This window comes from Salmo trutta, chromosome 13, assembly GCF_901001165.1.
Source record: "Salmo trutta chromosome 13, fSalTru1.1, whole genome shotgun sequence".
NCBI lineage: Eukaryota > Metazoa > Chordata > Actinopteri > Salmoniformes > Salmonidae > Salmo > Salmo trutta.
This window is the reverse complement of record NC_042969.1, coordinates 15,813,861-15,837,105: the sequence shown is the minus strand read 5'-3', so window position 1 is coordinate 15,837,105 and position 23,245 is coordinate 15,813,861. Positions and strand designations below refer to the sequence as shown.

Below are 23,245 nucleotides of genomic sequence, written 5' to 3'. Positions count from 1 at the left end.
TCACACATCTCACTTCAAACTTCAGTGCTGATTGAAGTTGCAGCCAGGTCAGTTTCTTTCCTAGCAGCTTGGTAGTTTAGGAGCCTTATTTATTAAGCTTTAAGTAACACAATTATCTAGAGATTATTGTCTTTTATTTTTTGCCGGAACATTACTCACCCAGTGTTGTGTTGGATAGTATTTCCAGGTTCCGCTGTGTTTCTTCTGCAGGTTTTGGTTTGTTCAAAGTTTATTTTTTTGATAGTCCTTGCTAGTGGTAGTCCATTCAGGTAATTTTGTCCAAAATCAAGGTCTCTCTCTCTCTCTCTCTCTCTCGTTCTCTATCTCTGTCTCTCTCTCACCCTCCTCACTTCCCTCCATAGGTCCCCCCTCTGAGGAGAGGAGAGCACCATTGGACACCAGCGACTGGCCCACCTCTGGGAAGAGACGTGTCGACCCAATTCCACAGAGACGCTGAATCTGCAGCCACGTCAATCACGTCTTCACCACTGGGTAATTTATCACTAGTGACCGATTTCATTTCTTTGGTTGTGGAGAGATTGTAGATTTAGCTTCAAAATTGAGATCGCTGTTCTGTGTTGTTTTCCCTCCATAGTTCTAAGTCCTATCCTCTCATGATGTTTAGAGAGAGACAGAGACATAATACATAGCCATAATAGGACATTTCAAATGTCTCTATTCCTTTGAAACTTTTGTGAGTGTAATGTTTACTGTAATTTTTTGTTGTTGTTTATTTCACTTTTGTTTATTATCTATTTCACTTGCTTAGGCAATGTTAACATATGTTTCATATGCCAATAAAGCCCATTGAATTGGGGAGAGAGAAAGAATGAGAGAGAGGGAGATAGATACAGAGAAAGAGGGAGAGGGAGATACTGTAGATACAGAAAGAGGGAGATAGACACAGAGAAAGAGGGAGAGGGAGATGGAGATACTGTAGATACAGAAAGGGAGATAGATACAGAGAGAGGGAGATAAATACAGAGAGAAGGCGATAGATACAGAGAGAGGGAGATACAGAGAGAGGGAAATACAGTTGAAGTCGGAAGTTTACATACACTTAGGTTGGAGTATTTAAAACTCATTTTTCAACCACTCCACAAATTTCTTGTTAACAAACTATAGTTTTGGCAAGTCGGTTAGGACATCTACTTTGTGCATGACACAAGTACATTTTTCCAACAATTGTTTACAGACAGATTATTTCAATTATAATTCACTGTATCACAATTCCAGTGGGTCAGAAGTTTACATACACTAAGTTGACTGTGCCTTTAAACAGCTTGATGATGTCCAGAAAATGATGTCATGGCTTTAGAAGCTTCTGATAGGCTAACTGACATCATTTGAGTCAATTGGAGGTATTTCAAGGCCTACCTTCAAACTCAGTGCCTCTTTGCTTGACATCATGGGAAAATTGTAGACCTCCACAAGTCTGGTTCATCCTTGAGAGCAATTTCCAAACACCTGAAGGTACCACGTTCATCTGTACAAACAATAATACGCAAGTATAAACACCATGGGACCACGCAGCCATCATACCACTCAGGAAGGAGACGCGTTCTGTCTCCTAGAGATGAACATACTTTGGTGCACAAAGTGCAAATCAATCTCAGAACAGAAGGACCTTGTGAAGATTCTGGAGGAAACAGGTATGAAAGTATCTATATCCACAGTAAAACGAGTTCTATATCAACATAACTTGAAAGGCCACTTTTTGGAGAAATGTCCTCTGGTCTGATGAAACAAAAATCGAACTGTTTGGCCATAATGACCATCGTTATGTTTGGGGGAAAAAGGGGAGGCTTGCAAGCCAAAGAACACCATCCCAACTGTGAAGCACGGGGGTGGCAGCATCATGTTGTGGGGCTGCTTTGCTGCAGGAGGGACTGGTGCACTTCACAAAATAGATGGCATCATGTGGAAGGAAAATTACGTGGCTATATTGAAGCAACATCTCAAGACATCAGTCAGGAAGTTAAAGCTTGGTCGCAAATGGGTCTTCCAAATGGACAATGACCCCAAGCATACTTCCAAAGTTGTGGCAAAATGGCTTAAGGACAACAAAGTCATGGTATTGGAGTGGCCATCACAAAGCCCTGACCTCAATCCTATAGAAGGTTTGTGGGCAGAACTGAAAAAGTGTGTGCGAGCAAGGTGGCCTACAACCCTCACTCTGTTACACCAGCTCTGTCAGGAAGAATTGGCCAAAATTCACACAGCTTATTGTGGGAAGCTTGTGGAAGGCTACTCGAAACGTTTGACCAAAGTTAAACAATTTAAAGGCAATGCTACCAAATACTAATTGAGTGTATGTAAACTGCTGACCCACTGGGAATGTGATGAAGAAATAAAAGCTGAAATAAATCATTCTCTCTTCTATTATTCTGAAATTTCACATTCTTAAAATAAAGTGTTGATCCTAACTGACTTAAGACAGGGAATTTTTATTAGGATTAAATGTCAAGAAATTGTGAAAAACTGAGTTTAAATGTATTTGGCCAAGGTATATGTAAACTTCCGACTTCAACTGTAGATACAGAGAGAGGGAAATAGATGCAGAGGGGGAGAGATGAGGGAGAGAGAGAGAGTGGGAGGGAGGGAGGGAGGGAGGGAGAGGGAAAGAGTCAGATAGTGACAGAGATACAGAGAGAGAGAGAGAGAGAAACAGAGAGAGCTACAGAGATAGATACAGAGAGAGAGAGAGAAACAGAGAGAGCTACAGAGAGATAGATACAGAGAGAGAGAGATAGAGAGAGAGAGAGAGAGCTATAGGGAGATAGAGATACAGAGAGATAGATACAAAGAGAGAGAGATACAGATACAGAGAGAGAGGGAGAGATCCAGAGCGAGAGGAAGAGAAGGAGATAGAGACAGAGAGAGTAGGAAAGAGTGAGTAAGAGAGCGAGACAGACAGACAGACAGAGAGAGAGGTGATTTCTCAAGCCAAGCATGTGACACAGGACCTGGGTTACTGGGTTCCCCGGAGGCCTGATCAAAGTGGTGATGTTGTCTTGTTCAAAGTCAACCGAACAGAAAGACATTTCATTCAATCTCCAGGTGTCACCTGATAAACTCACCAATATCACACTCACCAATAACATTTCAATTTTCCATATGAAATGTTGGCCTCGACTGTGAAGCGTAGCAACGACTATAACACACAAGTGCCAGTCAAAGTAGGGGGTGAGCGCAGGGCTCATGACAGCCATTCCTAGGCGTTATTGTCAGGTCTGCAGTGTGTTAACTGTTTGCTTACGGCTATTAACCAGGCAGTAGCACTGTTGACCCTATGTTGTTTTTCCACAACTGAGAGTGAAATTGATTTTTTTTATTTTTATGTTTGATAGAAAATATGTTATAAGAAGACCTCTCTGTGTCTCTCTCTCTCGCTGTCTGTCTGTCTGTCTGTCTGTCTGTCTGTCTGTCTGTCTGTCTGTCTGTCTGTCTCTCTCTCTCTCTCGCTGTCTGTCTGTGTCTGTCTGTCTGTCTGTCTGTCTGTCTCTCTCTCTGTCTCTCTCTCTGTCTCTCCCTCTCTCTCTCTCTGTCTCTCTCTGTCTCTCTCTGTCTCTCTCTGTCTCTCTCTGTCTCTCTCTGTCTCTGTCTCTCTGTCTGTCCGTCTCTCTGTCTCTCTCCGCCTCCTCCCTCCTTCCATCGCAGGCCCTCTAAATGCCCCAGCTGAGGATCATATCCGTGTGGATTTGTTTACTCTCCTTCCCACACATTGTTCGGGCTCACATGATCATGGCCTTGTCTCCCTCCCTACTCTCCCCCCTCCCGCCCCTAGACCTGCAACACACAATGCAATTAATAATTTTCATCCCCCCCACACACACCCAGCCAGCAGTCAGTCAGTCTGACTTCCCTTCATGTTCCCGGCCCTATCAGACAAGCCATGGCTTCTCCTCTGAGGTAGATAACTACGTCTGCTCAGTTCCGGGTGTGTTGTCATTTAGGTATGTTTGACCTGCTGGAGCCAATTCAATCAGTTTCTAACCACAAGTAATATCCTCCCACCTGCCCTTATCTCTGGCTGTAAATTAGAGAGCACCAGCTTGTAGAGCCCAGAAGCAGAGCAGCACAACTATTCTCAGTGTTGGGGAGAATGGTAAATACAGAGAGTGTTAGCTAGGTTGTGGGGTATTGTGTAAGAGACTATGAGGCGGTGGGGACTTTGCCTTGGCGACGCAGCTGGGGTAGCAGCCCATGCCCCTTTATACCCAGGGCTGGCAGGCTGGCAGCACATCACAGTCTTAGCTTCACAGACTCTGGTTCTGGCACGCTCAGTCGGACTGGCCGGGCGGGGGGATGCTGCCTCGATGCTCCAGATCCGCCTCTGGAGTCGCAGCCTTTTAGAATCTTATCTTGCTCTGAGACATTTGAGGAGAGCTTGCTGTACTTTGCCAAGAAGTACACAGCAGTGAGATTGCGTCTCCCGCTCTCTCTCTCCTCTCCCTTATCTAGGTTGCTTTAGAATTCGGGACAGGAGATTGACAAAGGCCTGTTTAGGTTGGAAGTTTAGTTCCCTGCGCTTCCATGTTGTTGATACAAATGAGCATGAAAAACACTACTTCTCCTCAGCTGTTGCTGTAAGGCAATGCCTTAATTAGTTTGTGTGCAGGACAGATGAAATTACCCTCTCTTAAAGTAAATGTCTGTTGTTTCCAGATTTCTATGAAATATGACCTATAATTAATTACAAAATCAGTGAAATACGTTTCCTTCCAAAAATGTTTAATTAAAAACAGTACCAGTCAAAAGTTTGGACACTTATTCAAGGGTTTTTCTTTATTTTTACTATTTATTTTCTACATTATAGAATAATAGTGTAGACATCAAAACTATGAAATAACACATATGGAATCATGTAGTAACCAAAAAAGTGTTCAAAAAATATTTTATATTTGAGATTCTTCAAAGTAGCCACCCTTTGCCTTGATGACAGCTTTGCACACTCTTGGCATTCTCTCAACCAGCTTCATGAGGTAGTCAGTTGTGTTGTGACAAGGTAGGGGTGGTATACAGAAGATAGCCCTATTTGGTAAAAGACAAAGTCCATATTATGGCAAGAACAGCTCAAACTAGCAAAGAGAAACGACAGTCCATCATGACTTTAAGACATGAAGTTCAGTCAATATGGAAAATTTCAAGAACTTTGAAAGTTTCTTCAAGTGCAGTCGCAAAAACCATCAAGCGCTATGATGAAACTGGCTGTCATGAGGACCGTCACAGGAAAGGAAGACCCAGAGTTACAACACATCTCCAGGCTGTGTAAAGGCTATTTGACCAAGAAAGAGAGTGATGTAGTGCTGCATCAGATGACCTGGCCTCCACAATCACCCAACCTCAACCAAATTGAGATGGTTTGGGATGAGTTTGACCGCAGAGTGAAGGGAAAGCAGCCAACAAGTGCTCAGCATATGTTGGAACTCCTTCAAGACTGTTTGAAAAGCATTCCAGGGGAAGCTGGTTGAGAGAATGCCAAGAGTGTGCAATGCTGTCATCAAGGCAAAGGTTGGCTACTTTGAAGAATCTCAAATATAAAATATTTTTTGATTTGTTGAACACTTTTTTGGTTACTACATGATTCCATATGTGTTATTTCATAGTTTTGATGTCTTCACTATTATTCTACAATTTAGAAAATAGTAAAAATAAAGAAAAACCCTTGAATGAGTAGGTGTGTCCAAACCTTTGATTGGTACTGTATGTTAAAAAGCAGCTTGTTGGAAGGGTGTGGGCGTTCCCCAACAACAGAATGGGCGTCTACCGGTCATAAAAAATATTCATGCGAGTCGATTATTGATTGTCCAGCTTCGCCAATGAGGCAGGATGGAATCATTCTCTATGAGGAAGTTGCAAGCATTTTTTAAATAGTCTGTTTGATATCTAAATATCTAAAATTGTTTTTTTATACTGTTTTTTATCCAATAAAAAATTTGGCAATAAAGACGAGTCAACAACATTATTTGGGTATGAGTTAACAGAATATTAACTTTTAGAAGTCAGATTTTCACAGAATAATTACTTTAATGTCAAATAAAATAAAATGGTATTTGTCACATCCGCCGAATACAGCAGGTGCAGACTTTACCGTGAAATGTTTGCTAATGAGCCCCTGCTTATGAGCCCTTTTTTATGAGCCCTTCCCAACAATGCAGAGCAACAAAAAAATGTATAATTAAAACGAAAATAGTAACACAAGAGGAATAAAATCCGCAAGAATGGAGCAATATACCGAAAGTACCAGTACCAGATCAATGTGCAGGGGAATGAGGTATTTGAGGTAGATACTGTATGTACACTGCTGGCTTGCTTCTGAAGCTAAGCAGGGTTGGTTCTGGTCAGTCCCTGGATGGGAGACCAGATGCTGCTGGAAGTGGTGTTGGAGGGCAAGTAGGAGGCACCCTTTCCTCAGGTCTAATAAAATGCCCCAGGGCAGTGATTGGGGCCACTGCCCTGTGTAGGGTGCTGTCTTCCGGATGGGATGTTAAACAGGTGTCCTGACTCTCTGAGGTCATTAAAGATCCCATTGCACTTATCGTAAGAGTAGGGGTGTTAACCCCGGTGTCCTGGCTAAATTCCCAGTCTGGCCCTCATACCATCATGGTCACCTAATCATCCCTAGCTTCCAATTGGCTCATTCATCCCCTTCCTCTCCCCTGTAACTATTCCCCAGGTTGTTGCTGTAAATGAGAATGTGTTCTCAGTCAACTTACCTGGTAAAATAAAAAACATGAAGGCAGGGTAAAGTGACTAGGCATCAGGATAGATGATAATAAGAGTAAAATATTGAACAGATTAGCAGCAGCGTGTGTGTGTGTGTGTGTGTGTGTGTGCGTGTGTGTGTGTGTGTGTGTGTGTGTGTGTGTGTGTGTGTGTGTGTGTGTGTGTGTGTGTGTGTGTGTGTGTGTGTGTGTGTGTGTGTGTGTGTGTGTGTCCCTATTCTCCTGTGTCACAGAATGTTCAGAGCCAACTGTTTACTTTAGAGGCAGCTAATATAGTATGGCAGTCCTCCTGCCGGTATGCTAATGCTAATATCTCATGCTAATGCTAACATCTCATTCTAATGCTAACCTCTCATGCTAATTTTAACCTCCCATGCTAATGCTAACCTTACTGATGCTAACCAATCATAAACTAATCTCTAAAGATATACAAAGGCTTCTTATCAAGCCTTTCCTGTCGCCTCCAAACTTCCTTTTCACTAGTCTTGGCTTCAACCGAGACGTTTTAATCACAGATTTAGAGTATTCTAGACATACTGATTTGTCATCTTATTCTTTTTTATTTAGCCATATATTTAAACCAGGTAGTCCATTTTCATTGATGCACAATTCTCTTTTCTGAGGGAGGCATGGCTACGGGGGCAGATACATAGGACAATCAAATGAGATGATACAAATCACTTTGTAGAGGACCTAGAAAACTGCAGACCACAGAATCTCTGATTGTCCATTTATAGACTGTGACACTCTCACCACCACTGGTGCTCCACTGACCCGTAACTCACACCCACCAGCTGAAAACACCCAGTCACCCACTCTCTATGTCCCCAAAGTCACTCTCTACAACCCTACACCAGAATGTCTCAGAGGAGTTTTCTGCTTTACATGCCTCTCCCCTCTGCTCCTCCTCCCACCTCCTCTCCCCTCTCTCACTCCATTATAGGAGCCAGCGGCCCCAGTGCATGTGCACTCCTCTGGACGCCTAGTGGAGCGCAGCGGGCCTGAAGATGAGCTAATGTGGCGTTGTCTCCCCGCCAGTGCTCTCCCCGGATCCTACTGGCCCTCCTATCCTTCCTCTCTGTGCTTCTTCCTTCAGTTAGCATCCAGGCTTATCTCTATTGTCTCCTCTGCTCTAGAGGCTGGCTTTTAATCCGGTGGGATGGGGATGGGGGTGGGCATGAGGGTGAGCATGGCGATGGCAGGGAACAGACTGTGAATGTTGAGCTCTCAATGGAACGCCTGCCTGGCTATTTATTCACTCTCCCCCAGTGAACATTGTGTGTGTGTGTGTGTGTGTGTGTGTGTGTGTGTGTGTGTGTGTGTGTGTGTGTGTGTGTGTGTGTGTGTGTGTGTGTGTGTGTGCAGGGCTGTGCACAGACCTTTGGGGGTGGGCAGGTGATCAAAATAAAACACACTGGTTGAGCCCTATCTGTGCACGTGCCTGTGTGTGTATATGTGTGTGTGTGTGTATGAGAGAGAAGGAGAGAGAGCGAGAGATAGTGTCAGTATGTGTTTGTTATGGGGGTCAAATGTGATGTGTGTGTTGGTGTTTGCGTTTATGTGGGGGTGGAAGCGCGTGTGTGTGAGTGTGTGTGTTTGGGGGATGCTGATGGATGTGTGTCTGTTAAGTTAACAGCCACACAACATTTGTCTGAGCTGAGAAATGTTTCTCGTGTGCGTATGGGCGCCCTCGTGTTCACTCACGCACGTCAGCCTGTGTACGCCTGTGTGAAATTAAATCCATGTCAGCAGGCAGGCGTTCAGATAAGATTAACAGGACTTGACATTTTCTAGTTTAGAGACAGATGCTTGCTCCAATTCCTCCTTCGGGAAACATCCCTCCTTTCTTCTTCCCTCCTGCAAATGAAATTCATTTCATATCTTTCTCACTTCGCCAATACAGTGATCAAAAGGATTTATTTTTCACCATTAAATAAAGTAAAAATATGTTCTGACACAGAGCCATGATTAGGAAGGCCTGGGTAAATTCAAGACAGTTGTTTTATCCAATCTGAAGTGTCCAAAATGGCTGCCTTAGCCAGGATTCGCTGTATGGATTTACCTCAGGAGACAGACCATACAGTATACCAGTGATATTAGCCTCACTGTGATTATCTGTCTCTTCCCTCCCACTGCAACAACTTGTTCCACTGAAATCCCCGGGGAGTCACTACCTGAACCTGCGACAAAAATAATCTACATATGGGCAGTACCAAAAATAAGCTATATATGGACAGTACCAAAAATAAGCTACATATGGGCAGTACCAAAAATAAGCTACATATGGGCAGTACCATAAATAAGCTATATATGGACAGTACCAAAAATAAGCTACATATGGGCAGTACCAAAAATAAGCTACATATGGGCAGTACCATAAATAAGCTACATATGGGCAGTACCAAAAATAAGCTACATATGGACAGTACCAAGAATAAGCTACATATGGGCAGTACCAAAAATAAGCTACATATGGGCAGTACCAAAAATAAGCTACATATGGGCAGTACCAAAAATAAGCTACATATGGGCAGTACCAAAAATAAGCTACATATGGGCAGTACCAAAAATAAGCTACATATGGACAGTACCAAGAATAAGCTACATATGGGCAGTACCAAAAATAAGCTACATATGGGCAATACCAAAAATAAGTGATCTAACGATTTTGTATCTTCACACCAAAGTCTGCAGAGCCGGGATGGTTGTATTCCCCTTATACATAACATTCTATTGGTTGCAAGAATTTTGTATATGAATTAAAATAGAAGAACTGTACGTTTTGAATCCAGCGTTGTTTTGTGTATCAGTTCATAAACCATGTGCCATGGAATTGATACATTGAAAATCTCCTCCCAACTTTTATGGCGCAGCTGTCAATTTTATGGTCCTTAAATTAAACTGGTATACTTTTTATTTATAACAATTTTCTTTAGCCAATTTTGGTCTTTAATGCAGGGCCGACAGACAAGTTCCCTACCTTCTCCCCCTTCCACTTACTTCTTCCATTTTTGCGGTAATGCTGCAGTCAGTTTGTTTTCATTTTGAGTAGAGCAGACATCTCCATATACTTTTGTTAACTGCATTTGTGACATAACTAGGTAATTTACATATTACTGAGAATATGGATGTGTGACATAACTCGTTCAATAACTAGTTCATTTACACTCATCATATTACTGAGAATATGGATGTCGTACTGAACTCTTTAAGTGTCCTGTTGTATCGAAGCTGGGAGCAGCAAGACATTTTTCTTGCTTACGAGCAGGGATTGCCTGCAGTACAGTACAGCTCTGGGCCCAACCCTGTCTTGTTTAATCAGAGTAAATTGATCATCATTTTGAAATCGACCATCGAGACAAGAACCTTGAATAGCGTTAAAATAAATTAGATCATCATTGCATAAGTACAGTGGATGTAGTGTAGTGTGTCATCAATGAAAAGTAATATGGGTTTCTATTCTGCCTGCTGATGCGGATAGAGCTGTTTCAAATGTGAATCTGGCGTCGTTGGTTAATCTAAATTGATGTGGCTGAAACACATTGGGGAGCCAATCATCGTAAGGGCTCGACGAGTCAGGATGAATGATGCTTTCTCAGCACCTTCATTGTAGAACTGCTGTTCAGGTGTGTGTGTGTGTGTGTGTGTGTGTGTGTGTGTGTGTGTGTGTGTGTGTGTGTGTGTGTGTGTGTGTGATGGAGAGTAGGGGAAGTGTGAAGCCATTGATCCGTGTGTGTATGTGTTGTGTTGGAAGTGTGATCAGTGGTGTGTGTGTGTGTCTGTCAGTGTGTGTGTTGGGAGTTTGGTCAGTGTTGCTGTATGTCACAGCCAAAGGCAGAGAGTTTATTCACATTCTCCAGGTTTCCCAGCAGGCTTAGCACCTGATTCCTAATCCCAGGGAGCACTGAGTAATTGTCACGGAGGGATTGGAAACCAGGTCCACCCTCCGCTCTCTAAGAACACCACCAAATTGCCATTCATTAGCCAGGAACTAATCCCTTATGGTGCCAGACACTGCTCGGGAGAAGACTTCCTTGCCGGAGGGGTCTTTGCGATGAAGGACGTTGCTAGCAATCAATGAGGATTTTTGCATGTGTTTTCTCTGTGTGAGAAACTGAAGTTTCGTCAGTGTGGGTGTTTGTGTGTTTATGTGTGTGGTTAGCTATGTGTTTGTTTGTTTGTTTGTTTGTTTGTGTGTGTGTGTGTTCCACAGTTTGTCACATTTATGAATCTCTTCATCGTCATTTTTGGATTTGATTTGTCAGGTGGTCAGACGCATCTCAGCCCTCCGGGGTGGAACTAATGAACGAATGCAATTATCCGCTGGATTGAACCTGTTACTGTTTTGATACACACGGTCTGCACCACGCTTGATTAGCCGATGTACTTGGCCACAAGCAACACTGTCTTTAGGGATGCTAAGGGTTTAGCAAGGGTCTCAAACACAAATATGACTCAATATTATTCTATATTGGCTGGTAAAATGATAAATGATAAAGGGGCTTGAAGAAGTGCTCAACTGTTTTGGAAAGACTACGGATAGCATTCTGTTATTTCGCTGAAGTCACAGAACAGAAGTCTTATTTACAGTGCATTCAGAAAGTATTCACAACCCTTGACTTTTTCCACATTTTGTGTTATAGCCTGAATTTAAAATGGATTACATTTAGGTTTGGCCTGTACACTATATCCCATAATGTCAAAGTGGAGTTATGTTTTTAGAATCTTTTACAAATTCATAAAAAAATGAAATGCTGCAATGTCTTGAGTCAATAAGTATTCAACCCCTTTGTTAAGGCAAGCCAAAATAAGTTCAGGAGTAAAAATGTGCTTAACAAGTTGCATGTAGTCGCTCTGTGTGCCATAAAAGTGTTTAACATGATTTTTGAATGACTGCCTCATCTCTGTACCCCACACATACAGATAATTGTAAGGTCCCTCATTTGAGCAGTGAATTTCAACAACATTGTAGTTACTCCACAGTACTAACCTAAATGACAGAGTGAAAAGAAGGAAGCCTCTACAGAATAACAATATTTTTTTAAATGCTCTAAAGTAAAACTGCATAAAATGTTAGAAAGAAATGAGCTTTATGTTTTGAATACAAGCGTTATATTTGAGGCAAATCCAACACATTACTGAGTACCACTCTTGTCATTTTCAAGCATGGTGGTGGCTGCATCATGTTATGGGTAAGCTTGTCATCGGTAATGACAAGGGAGTTTTTAAAAATAAAAAAAAATGAACAAAATAGAGTTAAGCAGGGGCAAAATCCTAGACGAACACCTGGTTCAGTCTGCTTTCCAACAGACACTTGTCCCGCCCTGACCTGAGAGAGACGGTTTATTTCTCTATTTTTTTAGGTCAGGGTGTGGGGTGGGCAGTCTGTGTTATATTTCTATGTTGTCTTTTTCTTTGATTGGCCGAGTATGGTTCCTAATCATAGGCAGCTGTCTATCGTTGTCTCTGATTGGGAATCATACTTAGGCATCCCTTTTCCCCTCCTTCAGTGTGGGATCTTGTTTTTGAACAGCTTAGTATAGCCTGCAGAACGTGATGTTCGTTTTCTGTTGTTTTGATTTAGTGTTCTGAGTTAAAATAAATATTGGAACATGAGCACTCACCACGCTGCACCTTGGTCTCCTCTTTACGAAAACACTGGGAGACAAATTCCCCTTTCAGCAGGACAATAACCTTAAACACAAGGCCAAAAATACACTGAAGTTGCTTACCAAGACAACATTGAATATTCCTGAGTGGCCTAGTTACAGTTTTGACTTAAATCGGCTTGACTTGAAAATGTCTGTTTAGCAATGATCAACAACCAACTTGACAGAGCTTGAAGAATTTTTAAAAGAATAATGTGCAAATATTGTACAATCCAGGTGTGCAAAGTTCTTAGTGTAACGGGCGTCGTAAAAGAAGGAAAAACAATGACCGACACTAACAGTCATGTCATGTCATGTCATGTCATGTCATGTCATGTCATGTCATGTCATGTGAACAGACACTAAACAGGAGACAACTACCCACAAATCCCATTACAAAAACACTCCTATACATAGGACCTTCAATCAGAAGCAACGAGGAGCAGCTGCTTCCAATTGAAGGTCAACCCCATTAACTAAACATAAAAATAGAAAGACTAGAACTAACATAGAAATACACTTACATAGAACATAGACCAAAAAACCCCGGAACACATAAAACAAACACCCCTCTTACATAAGCACATAGCCCAAACTACAATAACAAAATACCCCTTTACTGTTCAGGACGTGACACTTAGAGATTTACCCAGAAAGACTTACAGCTGTAATCACTGCCAAAGGTGATTCTAACATTGACTCAGGGGTGTGAATACTTATTCAAATTAGATATTTCTATCTTTCATTTTAAATACATTTTCAAAGATAAAAAACAAACATGTTTTCACTTTGTCATTATGTGGTATCGTGTGTAGATCGGTGAGAATATATATATTTTTAATCCATTTTGAATTCAGGCTGAACACAAAATGTGGAATAAGTCAAGGGTTATGAATACTTTCTGAAGGCACAGAACTTCAAAGAACTTTGGATGTTCGTCGCCGTGGCTAAAAATAATTACAGGACTTCACAGCGGCTAGCTGTAGAATATTCTGTAAGCAGCAATACATCCATACTACTTAGGGAGAGTTAATCATGTATTTGAGCGGGAGCCAAGTGTTGGAATATAGCTAATGTAATGCGACGGACCTTATTCACATAGTCGGGGAGGGAGTCGAAAATAACAGCCGGGCCGACAACTCACCTTGACTCTCTCTAATATCTGTGATTGAGCTGAGAAGCGGGGCCCGATGACAGCCGTGATACAATCTATGTTAATGTATCAAATGCAGTAATATTAGGTAAATAGTCCCCCTGCGTATCCCTCCTCACTTTGTCAACAGAAAGATGAAGGCGGCACCTGAATGGCTGTGTATAAATTACATTTCTGGGCCTACTTGGTGTAGTGTAGCGTATGCTAGGTAGCCATCACAGGGAGAAAGTAATGGTTTGGGGGGGGAGAGCACCTGATGGCGCTAGGAGTTATGTGGCTCTGTGAAATTGAACAAACAAGTTAATACAATCCCCTGGCAATCTTTCACCCGGGAGTATGCTGACGTGGACAGGCTAGGCATTGAAATGTGTGGCGCTGGCTGTTATTTGTGTGGCGGACAGATGCCAGGCGGGCTTTCATCAGAAACACATAGATTCCAAATGAAGGTATTCACCTCAGTATTTATGTATGTAAGTAACTCACAGAGGGATGTCGATTCCCCTTCGACTGGGGAGGGGAGGCAGAGAGGTCGGCTGGGATGTGGGTTGCCATCGTGGTGGTGTCGGTAGGATCGGGCTGGCGGGGAGCTGCTGGGGATTGTGGGTGATTGAGAGGGCTGTCACAGCACCTGCGGGCACAGCCCCTGACAAACTCTTCCAGGGCCATGAATAATGCTTGAGTGATGGCCGCTGTAATGGCGCCAGGCAGCAGGACGTGAAAAGCACCTCGGACGGATGGGTGGACGGGAGTCTCAACCACGCGCATACCGGAGGATAGAGATGTAGCAACCTACTCCAGTGGTCACACCACTGCCGGCCAGAGTAAAGCGCTGAGTTTAGTTTGAGTGATAGGGAAATAACTGTACTAGGCTAAATGGGAGATGTGTACAGTAGTTGTTTTCTGACAAGCCACAGGGAAAGGTGAGGCTGGTTTGTTGGTAAATTCCTGTAGAGCTGACAGTTTGGATCATTTACATCTCCTTTGTAGCACAAAATGGACAATTAAAGCAATTAAAGCACCAAATTGAAAATTAGCTGTTGGTTTCTTCACTTAAGTTTCTAGGTGCTTTGTTTATGAGAGCCATTAAGAAACGCAGATAAACGGATGTGTTGTGAAGGTAGGTTGTCATCACATAGCAACAGAGGACTCTGGCAATCAGGCTGTCTAATTGTGAAAGATTCATGGTGGATTCAGAAATAGCTCTCGCCTCTCTCTCTGTAAGCGCTGAGGTCATGAGCATCACTCAGGCTCTCGCGCATAGCCTTCAGTCTCTCTCTCTCTCTCTCTCTCTCTCTCTCTCTCTCTCTCTCTCTCTCACACACACACACCCTTCCTTCCTCTCTCTCTCTCTCTCAAACTCTCTCTTCCTACCTCTCTCTCACACTCACTCTGTCTCTCACACTCTCCCCCCCCTCTCTCTCTCTCTCTCTGTCTCTCACACACACTCTCTCTTCCTTCCTCTCAATTTCAATTTAAGGGCTTTACTGACATGGGAAACATATGTTTACTTTGCCAAAGCAAGTGAAATAGATAATAAACAAAAGTGGAAACATTACACTCACAAAAGTTCCAAAAGAATAATGACTTTTCAAATGTATTATATACAGTGTTGTAATAATGTGCAAATAGTTAAAGTACAAACGGGAAAATAAATTAACATAAATATAGGTTTGGAAGTGCAGCTCAGTTTCCACCTCATTTTGTGGGCAGTGTGCACATTACCCACCTTCTCTTGAGAGCCAGGTCTGCATTTGGCAGTCTTTCTCAATAGCAAGGCTATGCTCACTGAGTCTGTACATAGTCAAAGATTTTCTCTCTCACACTCTCTCTCTCTTCCTTCCCCCTCTCTCGCGCTCTCTCTCTTCCCCCTCTCTCTCTTTCTCTCTCTCACCTCTCTCTCTCACTCTCTCTTCCTTCCTTTCTCTTTCTTGTAGTGCATGCTGGGAGTGTTTGGTAGTTGAGAGGCTGTGTGTAGTTGAGAGGCGGTTTTCTTGAATTTCTTCATGGTGTTTTCTTTCAATTTGTATTTTCTATGGTGAAGGTTTAACACACTGTTAGTTTACTGGTACCCACAGTTTTTTTCAAAGTTAGGGAGGAAGAGGAAAGATTTTTAGTTTCCTGGGGTTTGGTGTGCGCGATGGCTTCGCAGCCTAGCGCGGAGGAGATTCTGTCGTTACGCCATGGATTCAGCTGTGTTCCTAAGATTGGAGTTAAGGTGGAGGAGGTTCTGCTCGCCCTAGGCGAACAGGTATTTTTTTTTTTTATCCCCTTCTTCTCCCCAATTTGTGGTATCCAGTTGGTAGTTACAGTCTTGTCTCATCACTGCAACTCCCGTACGGACTAGGTCGAGAGCTGTGCGTTCTCCGAAACACAACCCTCCCCTAACCCAGACGACGCTGGGCCAATTCTGCGCCGCCCCATGGGTCTCCCACTCACGGCCTTCTGCGACAGAGCCTAGACTTGAACCCAGAATCTCTAGTGGCACAGCTAACACTCAGATGCAGTGCCTTAGACCACTGCGCCACTCAGGAGGCCCGGTAGGAGCTGAATTTATACATTCTGCATCTAGAATGAACAAAGCTGTGGTTGTGTTCATGAAAAGAGTGAATTTGGTGGGTAGGCTAATTGCTAGCGGGATATTTGTAAGGAATGTGTTGGTGCCGATTTCTCCCCTGTCGAGTCCTTCGACTAGTGTGGTAATAGCTAATTTGCCTCCGTCTATTACAGATGATCAAATCAGGAAAGAACTGAGTCGGGTTGGTAAGTTTGTTAGTGGGTTTCGTGTACTGTCGGCAGGTTTTCAGGCAGATGCTGTTAAGCACATTGTTTCATTCCGGAGGCAAGTGTTTATGTTTCTGAACAACAATGAGCAACAGCTAAATGTGCATTTTAAAGTGAGGCATGGGGAGGGGCTCTACACAGGGTTTGCCAGCACAGACAGTCTACGGTGTTTTGAGTGTGGGGATTTGGGGCATAAGAGCTTTGCGTGCCCACATAAGGGCCGTAGACAAGGTGAGCGTACAAGCGCCAGTGGGGGAAATCGAGGTCAAAGTGCAGGGGGTAATGAGATGCAGACAGCAGAGGCTGGGCCTAGTCATGCCAGGGATGGTGGGGTAGCTGAGTCTGGGTCTAGTAAGGCTAGAGATGGTGGGGTAGAGGAGGCTGGGTCTAGTCAGACTAGAGATGGTGGGGTAGCGGAGGCTGGGTTTAGTCAGGCTAGAGATGGTGGGTTAGCTGAGGCTGGGCCTAGTTATGATATGGAGGGTGGTGTAGATGATGCTGGGCCTAGTCATGCTATGGAGGGTGGTGTAGATGAGGCTAGGTCTAGTCAGGTTATGCTAGTGGATGAGGAGAGTACAGTGGGGAAGTGTAAGACTAGGGGGGGAGGAGGAGGGTGTCAAGCGGAAAAGGAAAAAGGGTGTGGTTAAAGGCACAATGGAAACTTTGCCTGTTGCTGTGGGGGATGCCCTGACCATAGAGGAATGGCAGGTGTTCAGGGTGGGAGATAGAGATGAGGAGGAAAGTGAGTCTGAGGAAGAGGATGAGGAGTTTTCAGACTCCTCTTCAATGGGCCCGGAGCTGACAGCCAGTCAAGCAGAGGGGTCTAAGTACACGTTGAGGGAACTGACAAGGTTCCTGAATGAGACCAAGGGGAAAAAAGTTAATCTTGAGGCTTTTTTCCCTGATTCAAGAAAGTTTGTACGATCAGTACAACATGCAATGAAAAATGAGGGGCATGGTGTCCTCTCACCCAGGAAACGGTTTAGGTTGAGGAAGTGGGTCACAACAGTGCGTAAAGGTTTACCTTCAGACACTGTTTAGATGGATATTTTCTTTCTGACACTGGGGCTTTTTGAGCTTTGCTATTGGTCTGTTTCTCTGCTGGCTTTTCTCCCACTTCTTATGGAGACTCTTCGGGTAGGCTCGCTCAGAGATGCGGGAAAGAGGAGTGTGTTGGGTGAATATGTAAAACAAAAAAAAGTACAGGTGTTGTTTCTGCAGGAGACACATAGTGATGTGTTGAATGAAGTCGATTGGGGGCTCTGGTGGAAAGGGGCAAGTGTGTTGAGCCATGGGACAAATCTTAGTGCAGGAGTGGCAGTCCTTTTTGCACCGGGTCTGTCTGTAAAAATTTGCTCCTCAAAGGAGGTGTGCAGGGGTAGGCTCCTTGTTGTTAAAGCAGAAATCAACAACATGGGTTTTGTCTTTATAAATGTGTATGCGCCTAATACAGGGAGAGAAAGAGGGGTTCTATTTGGGAGTCTTAGACAGGAACTCTCACAGGTAGCGCCTGAGGAGATGCTGGTGGTCGGAGGGGACTGGAACTGCACAATGTATTTTACAAAAGACAGAAATGGGGAAGAGCCTCATTCAGTGTCAGTGGGAGTGTTAAGGGACATCATTAATCAGTTTGACCTAGTGGATGTTTGGAGAACTAGACATCCCAACACAAGACAGTATACATAGGTGAAGGTTTTTGGGGCTAGGGTGAGTGCAGCCCGACTTGATCGTTTTATATGTCTAGGAATCGGAGCAACAGGCTGTTGGGCGCTAACATTCTCCCAGTGGGGTTTTCCGATCACCACATAACCATGGCTCGGCTGTCTATTTCACCAGGGCCCCGGCAGGAATCCTATTGGAAGTTTAATATAAAGCTCTTACAAGATGCCACCTTTTGCTCAGGTTTCCAGACCTTTTGGGAAAGGTGGGGGCAGCGAAGATAGGAGTATGAGTCTCTGAGTCAATAGTGGGATGTGGGGAACGTCCAAATTCGGCTTTTCTGTAAACAGTACACAGCTCTCCTCAGAGGCTAGGAGAGTATTGGGGGAACTAGAGCGGTGTATTAGCGAGATGGAGGTAGAGATGGAGGTAGAGATGGTGGGGCAAGGCAATGTAGGCCTCCAGGCTAATTTAGTTGAGTTACGTAGGGACCTGGGCAGTTTTTTCCAAGTTAAAGCAAAGGGAGCACTTGTAAGAGCTAGGTTCTCCATGCTCAAGGAGATGGATGCTCCCAGCTCCTTCTTCTTTGGTTTGGAAAGACAGAGCAGTGAAGCCAAGGGTATGCATTGTCTACGGCTGTCTGATGGGCAGGTGACCTCTGTGGTGGGTGAGATGCGGGAGCGGACTGTGGAGTTTTATACTGAATTGTATAGGGCAGAAGTGTGTGATCCTTTGTGTGCTCAGGTCTTGTTCACAGGACTCCCTAAGCTCTCTCTGGCACAGAGATGAAATGGACATTCCTCTGTTGTCCCATGAACTGGCAGAGGCCGTACCCCAGATGTCCCCTGGTTGTGCACCGGGGGTTGATGGACTCCCAGTGCAGTTTTATAAAAAATTATGGGTAATAATTGGACAGGACTTCTATTGCGTGTTGTGTGAATGCGTCGGGGTAGGAGAGTTGCCGATGAGCTGCCGTCGGGCGGCTCTGACTCTCCTGCCCAAAAAAGGGGACTTGTGTGAACTTAAGAACTGGAGGCCTGTGGCATTACTCTGTGTGGACTACAAGACATTTGCCAAGGTCCTCTCTAACAGACCGAAGTCCCATTTGGACTCGATAGTACATAAGGACCAAACATATTGTGTACCGGGACGCTCAATCACGGACAACTTGTTCTTAATTAGGGACATGTTGGACTTGTCGAGAGGTTCTAATGTGAACATTGGACTGGTCTCTTTAGATCAAGAGAAGGCTTTTGATAGAGTGGACCATGAGTATCTGTTTAATGTGATGTTTGGGATGAGCTTTTTGACCTGTGTGAAGCTGTTGTATGCTGGGGCGTCATGTATGGTTAAGGTGGGAGGGGGGCTCAGTAGGCCAGTCTGTGTGAGACGGGGCATTAGACAAGGATGCCCTCTATCTGGGCAGTTATACACACTAGCCATTGATCCTTTTTTAGGACTGCTACACAGGTGACTGCAGGGAGTGTGCTGGACAGGCATGGAACTGGTGACAGGAATAGCAGTGTCAGCATATGCAGATGATGTTTCTGTGATGGTCAGGGATGGTCAAGATATGCAGGCACTAGAGACCAGTCTGAAGGTGTACGAGGGAGCTTCATCAGCAAAGGTAAACTGGGGCAAGAGCAAAGCTCTGTTATGTGGGGCATGGGGGGATAGGGCTCCTCCTCTGCTTCCAGGGGGTTTGCAGTGGGGTTGTGAAGGGCTTAAAGTGTTGGGGGTGTACCTGGGCTTGTAGAAGTGGGTCAGGAAGAACTGGGAGGGGCTGTCACAGGCAGTGGTGTCAAGACTGACCAGGTGGAGGTGGCTCCTGTCCCAAGTGTCATATAGAGGGAAGGTGCTAATAATTAACAACCTGGTGGCATCTTCCCTGTGGCATAAACTGGCTGTCCTCAACCCCCCCGCCGGTCTGCTCGCAGACCTGCAACGCAAGCTGGTGGACTTCTTCTGGTCAGGCCATCACTGGCTGAGGGCGGCAGTGTTGTACATGACCGTCCATGAAGGAGGACAGGGCCTGGTGGAACTGGAGAGCAGGATGGCTGCTTTCTGGCTAAAGGCGGTGCAGAGACTGCTGTACCATACAGATGTTGGCTGGAGGGAACCAGCATGCGCGCTGCTGAGGAGAGCTGGCGGATTAGGGTTGGACCGGCAGCTGTTCCTCATGAAGCTGGAGAGGCTGAGTACAGCAGGTCTCTCAGATTTTTACTCTGCAATGCTGAGGGCCTGGCAGCTGCTAAGGCCCGCACGAGAAGGGGGTGTGGAGCCTGGGCTGTGGGAGGAGCCTATCTTCCACAACCCAGCCATCCCTTTGAGATCGGTCCAGTCGGCCACCCTGCAGAGGCAACTGATGGCAGAGGGTGTACTAAGGCTGGGTGACCTGCGACTGCTGGGAGAGGAGGGTTGGAAAACCCCGGAAGTCCTGGCACAACAAACAGGAATAAAGTCTCTTAGGCTGCTGGAGAGATTCCTGGAGGAGGTCCAGGAGGCACTGTCTGAGCCGGTAAGGGGGATGTTTGAGCGGCTAAAGGGGGAGGGGCCACCATGTTTCCGCCACTGCAGGTGACGGCAGAGACTGGAGACTGGCAAGGTGGTCTGGAGGACTTGTTAGATTTTAACACTCCGAGCCTGGGGGAGTTTGAAGGGGTGGGAGGTAAAGCCCTCTACAACCTCTGTGTTAAGGTTAGGAATATTAGGAGCCTATCAGGAGTGAAGGCACATCAGTGGCAGGGGGTATGTGGGGCAGAGAGTATGGTGGGTTTTAGATGGTGGGGGCTCTACAAACCCCCAGTACCAAAGAGGTCAGGGGAGCTCCAGTGGAGAGAGAGATAACAGACCCTTTATTACTGTTTAATGGGATGGTCTCTGCGTGTCTTAGGGTTGAGTTTGAGTTCTATAGAATGATAAAAAGTGTGGAGATGTTTCAGGAGATATGGTGTGTTGGGGGGGCTGTCTGTATAGCTGGGGAAGATGTTTTGGATATACGGTTGTAGGAGTGGGTATTGTTTTGAGTATTGTGATGTTGGTTTGTATCATGTGGTAGATGGAAAGGTGAGTATGGTACATGTATGCATTACAGGATATATTTTTGGTTTTATTTTTAAATGAAATGAGAGTGTTTCAGTAAAGAAAGACAAAAAGTCAAAAAGTCTCTCTCTCTGTATCTCTCTCTCTCTCTCTCTCTCTCTCTCTCTCTGTATCTCTCTCTCTCTCTCTCTGTATCTCTCTCTCTCTCTCTCTCTGTATCTCTCTCTGTATCTCTCTCTCTCTCTCTCTCTCTCTCTCTCTCTCTCTCTCTCTCTCTCTCTCTCTCTCTCTCTCTCTCTCTCTCTCTCTCTCTCTCTCTCTCTCTCTCTCTCTCTTCCTCCCCCACTGTCTCTCACGCACATTGCCTCTCTTTCTCTGTCTTTTTCTCACTTACTTTATCTTTATGCTTCTAAGAACTCCTGATTGGTTTGGCCGGCCTGATTACCGCTAAGCCTCCTCTGTTCCTCTTGCTCTCTGTCTCTCTCCATCTCTCTCGTTCTCTCTCTCTCACTCTCTTTCTATCTCATTCTCCTTTACCTTGTCTTTGAGTGCATCTTAATGGTGGTGATCGGTGGTCTGTGGACACTATGTTGAAACAACTACCCCTTCTCTTCTTTCCCCAGGGTTGAGGGCTCGAGAGAGATGGAGGGAAGATGGAGGGAGGATGGAAAGGAAGGAAGGAAGAGCGAAAAAGAGCATGAGGATAGAAGGGAGAAGAGAGCACCACTGACAGATATATATAGAGAGAGATGGAAAGAGAGAGAGATGGAAAGAGAGAGAGATGGAGAGAGAAAGATGTATATATGTATATACATACATATATATACACAGCTCAAAAAAATAAAGGGAACACTTAAACAACACAATGTAACTCCAAGTCAATCACACTTCTGTGAAAAATGACCTCCAGCAGGCCACAAATGTGCATGTGTCTGCTCAAACGGTCAGAAACAGACTCCATGAGGGTGGTATGAGGGCCCGACGTCCACAGGTGGGGGTTGTGCTTACAGCCCAACACCGTGCAGGACGTTTGGCATTTGCCAGAGAACACCAAGATTTGCAAATTTTCCACTGGCGCCCTGTGCTCTTCATAGATGAAAGCAGGTTCACAATGAGCACATGTGACAGACGTGACAGTCTGGAGACGCCGTGGAGAACGTTCTGCTGCCTGCAACATCCTCCAGCATGACCGGTTTGGCGCTGGGTCAGTCATGGTGTGGGGTGGCATTTCTTTGGGGGGCCGCACAGCCCTCCATGTGCTCGCCAGAGGTAGCCTGACTGCCATTAGGTACCGAGATGAGATCCTCAGACCCCTTGTGAGACCATATGCTGGTGCGGTTGGCTCTGGGTGCCTCCTAATGCAAGTCAATGCTAGACCTCATGTGGCTGGAGTGTGTCAGCAGTTCCTGCAAGAGGAAGGCATTGATGCTATGGACTGGCCCACCCGTTCCCCAGACCTGAATCCAATTGAGCACATCTGGGACATCATGTCTCGCTCCATCCACCAACGCCACATTGCACCACAGACTGTCCAGGAGTTGGCGGATGCTTTAGTCCAGGTCTGGGAGGAGATCCCTCAGGAGACCATCCTCCACCTCATCAGGAGCATGCCCAGGCATTGTAGGGAGGTCATACAGGCACGTGGAAGCCACACACACTACTGAGCCTCATTTTGCCTTGTTTTAAGGACATTACATCAAAGTTGGATCAGCCTGTAGTGGATCAGGCTGTAGTGTGGTTTTCCACTTTAATTTTGAGTGTGACTCCAAATCCAGACCTCCATGGGTTGATAAATTGGATTTCCATTGATTATTTTTGCGTGATTTTGTTGTCAGCACATTCAACTATGTAAAGAAAAAAGTATTTAATAAGATTATTTCATTCATTCAGATCTAGGATGTGTTGTTTAAGTGTTCCCTTTATTTTTTTGAGCAGTATATATATATACAGAGAGAGAAAGATGGAGTGAAAGATGGAGAGAGAGAGAGAGATACATAGAGAGAAAGATGTAGGGAGAGAGAGAGAGAGATGATGTCTTGTTCTGGGCTGCCTTGGCTGGTATCACTGTGATCTTCAAAGCCACTCAAACAGCCTCTCGCTCAGGAGAAATGAAGAGGGAGAGCAGGCACGCTACTGCCTCCAGGCAGGAAGGCATTGCTGCTTCAAAGTTTTTATCCCCCTCTCTCTTTTTCACGCTCAGTCACTCCCTATCTCTCTCTCTCTCTCTCTCTCTC

General features: G+C 44.8%; 1 protein-coding gene across 1 annotated transcript in view; it reads left to right on the top strand.

Annotated features, from left to right (window-relative positions):
• Positions 1 to 23,245, top strand: part of LOC115205301 (dystrophin-related protein 2) — a 201,349-nt gene that overhangs the window by 59,449 nt on the left and 118,655 nt on the right. The window contains exon 2 of the mRNA XM_029771117.1: positions 363 to 492. The gene's annotated coding sequence lies outside the window, so the exon portion shown is untranslated. The remainder of the gene's footprint in view (positions 1 to 362; positions 493 to 23,245) is intronic.